The following is a 3,672-nucleotide window of genomic DNA, read 5'->3' on the forward strand; positions in this document are numbered from 1 at the left end:
CCTGAGAAGGAAGTAGAGTTCTCATGTACCCTGCTCTTTCCCTCCACCCTCATACCTTGCATTGAGTGAGGTAATATTGCTTTTTGCATTTTTAAAAAATATTTTTTTAGTTATTGATAGACACGATAACTTTATTTATTTATTTTTTTATGTGGCACTGAGGATGGAATCCAGTGCCTCATACATACTAGGCAAGTGCTCTAGGGATTGGGGCTGTAATATATATTTTTTTAATATTATGAGTCCTGAATTTTTGTTCATGTGTGACACTAATAATGCTTAAAAGACAGTAGGAAGTAATTTGAGAGGCAGAAGCTCTTTAAATTCTCTTTCAGCATCTTTGAGAAATGAGTAAGGGGCTTTCCCTTGCAAAGGGCTTTCCACCTGAAGATAGATATAGGAAAGGGACAAAGGTGAAAAAAATTTCTTTCTTTCTTCCTTCCTTCCTCCCTCCCACTCTCCCACCCGCCCTCTCTCTCAGCACTGGGGATAGAACTCAGAGTCTCATGAATTCTAGGCAAACACTCACTACTGAGCTACACCTCCAGCCTCCCAAAAATGTTTATAAGACAATTTATTAAATAGGTGAAAGCATACATTTGTCTCAAAGCATTTTCTTTCCCATGGTATCCTATTGAGTCAAATAACAATCCTATGAGTGTATTGCTCTGATCTGAAACACAAGGAAGTGAAAGTTAAGCACAAGGCAAGCAGACTTTCCCATAGTCATGCAATTAATGACTGAGAAAAAAAGAGCAAACTTCCTGATATGCAGCTCCAATCTCTCTGGACCTCACAGCTTCACATGGGGGTTGTGTCCAGGTAGAAGAGTGCTTCTTTACTGAGTCTTAGAAGATAGAAACCAGCTCAAATGAGACTTAGGACTAGGGAAAGGAAGTTCTGTTCTAGAGATTCAAGAAAACAACCTAAGAAACTTAATTCCATCCACCAAGGAATTGATGGAAGAAGAGATATATTCAAGAAGAGTTTGATTAAATTTGTGGATAATTCCATAATAAATGATTAAGGAAAATTCCTATCGTGGCAAGCTCTCATAGCCAACTGTGCCATTTTAGTGCTTTGTGGGGGAAGACCACTGGGCTGGACCCACCAGGACTTGCCTAGACCCAGAATGGAGTCCAAAAGTCTCTTTATCAATAAAGCAATGGAAAAGTATCACTGAAGGAATTGAAAAAATTCACCAATAATTACAGCAGTCCAACACTTAATTTTATCTTTAAATTTTTATCTATACATCCATATAGGTCTTCCATTGTTTATATTACAGTTTGTATACAAATTTGTTTTTTACTTCTTGTGGGCAAAATAATTTTACATTGATTTTATCTGTCTATATAATTATGTTATTAATCATCATAATGGCTACACAGTATTGCACTATACTGACGTGTCGTTTTGTACTATTCCTCTGTTTTTGGACATTGAAATTATTTTTGGTTTTCAGATCATCAAAACAATGTTTTGGACATATCATTACCTTGTATTCCCATACAAGATAATTTTAAAAATTTTTATTTAATGGAGCTAAATAGTCAAAGGAATTATAGCTCTAAAAGGATAACCCAATTTTCAATAGTTTAGAATAATTTTTTCAAATTGTTGGGATAATTTCAAACTTACCAGAGAGTTACAAGAATAGTGCAAAGACCTTCCCTACAGCCTGGTGAACAATGTTTTGGGAGTGTGCTTGGGATTGAACCCAGGGTCTCTCACTTGCTAGGCCAGCCCTCTACTACTACCGAGCCACATTCCCAGCCCCATGGTGAGCACTTCTTAACAGGAATAACAATTCCTAAGTGCTCCTCTTATGCCTTCAGCTTGTCCTATTTGAAATTTCTCAGTATGTGTGTGGAATTCACACAACCGTTCTAGCGGCGTGTGTCTGGTTTAGATGAAGGCTACAACAACACTGATTTCAAATCCACTGTCACATTTATCCCATTCCTGAAAAACTAGATCACTTCCAAAATAAAAAACTCTTAGTTTAAGCAGAATTTCCATCTTTAGGTTCAGAACTACATTGTCATAAGCTCCCTGTCCACTTCTCTTTTCTCTGGGTTTCCGCAGACGTCACATCATTTCTTAATCAGCTTTTTTGGGGTCTCAATATGGTCTTTGTTCTGGTGCCCCATCCTGCCACCCACTGCTGTGATAAGGGGTCCAAGAAGCCCCTGTTCTCGGCCCCCGCAGGTGACGCACACATTCTGTGGGGGTGGTGCCCCACTGCACAAAGTAGTGCCTGCCTGGGAAAGGCTCTGGGGAATTCTTCCTTCAGTTTCTCTGTGCCACTTTGTCTTGGTGTTATCTGGGCCTAGATTTTATTTCTTTTTCTTGAAAGCAAAGGGCTTTGATGCAAGTTTCCCAGGATGTGATGTCACCAAGATTTATTTTCATTTTTCTCCCCCCCTACTCCCTGCAGCGATTTCTTGATTAAAATCAAAGTCCCCATTGTCACCATATCAGCCTCCCCACACCCACCTCCTCGAATTCTCAGGCTTCCCTGGAGCCTGCCAGAAGGAAAACAATCTCATTTATAGTGTGAACACAAAAGCCCCAGTTTTTAGATCTGCAGGTATTAGCTGGTCTGAATCATTGGGGTGTATTTCAGCAAAGCACAGGGGTCACTCTGCCCCACAAACTCTCAGCTACACATCAATCAAGAATAATAGACGCCAACGCTTGAACCCCTCTCATGTACTTAATACGCATGTTGTCCCCTTCTAAGCCTCACATGACCTACTGATGAAAAGTTCCAGTGCAGCACAGTTAAAAAGCCTGACTGAGATCATATCCCTAATGACTGGTGCAGTCATGTTCAAAACTAAGACTTTCTCCTGTACTAGGCTACATCTCTTTGTTAGTCATCTGAAAAGGCATCAACCCATCAAACAGGTTGTCTTTCTCCAGGAGAATTTCCATTTGCTTGCAAATTCTAGAACACTGAAAGTCTTCTTTCAGCTGCCCAAGGGATGGACGGCTCCTGATGAAACTTCAGACTTGGTTGCAAAGGAGGTTTTAGGTAGAGCACCTGCTCAAAGCCCTGCCTTTATTCCACAGCCCTGCTCAGGGACTGCTGGAGCTGAAAACACTTCGGAGACCACCTAGTCCTGATCCTTCACTTTACAAAGAAGTGAAATAATTTTCCAGAAAATTCTAGAGCTGGGGAGTGGTAGGGCAGAAACTCAAACCCAGGGACCTAAGGAAGCCAGATTCCAGGCTGGGGCACTTTCCACTGCAGGTAAGTGGGAGGGGATTGCCCTGCTCTTTCACTTTTATTGCTGAGTTTCCCGCCCTGGTGCTTCCTATGCCTTGAGACAGCTGGTCCATCTGTCCTTGAAACAGCAGATATTGTTTATATTCCAGAAGACACCCCCACTCTCAGCCCCCTGCTGATGTGTTTGTTTAGAATTGTAAATACTTCTTGTTGGGACACAGGAGCTGAGAGCCTGATCTTGAGGGTTTCTTTTAGGCCTTTGAGACCAAGATTCTAAAGGAAGATGATTCTTAAGGTCCTGTCCAACTCCCAAATTCCTGTGATTTGATGACATCAAGACTGTGAATAATCAGGCAGGCACCGAGCCAGGACTGACTGCTGCTTCCACAGCGAACTTCCTCCCCTGCCTTATAAACACAGTCCCGCCCGGTTTGGCT

Source organism: Marmota monax, unplaced genomic scaffold (genome assembly GCF_021218885.2).
Source record: "Marmota monax isolate L192 unplaced genomic scaffold, Marmota_monax_Labrador192_F-V1.1 WCK01_AAM20220418_F8-fsc00252, whole genome shotgun sequence".
NCBI lineage: Eukaryota > Metazoa > Chordata > Mammalia > Rodentia > Sciuridae > Marmota > Marmota monax.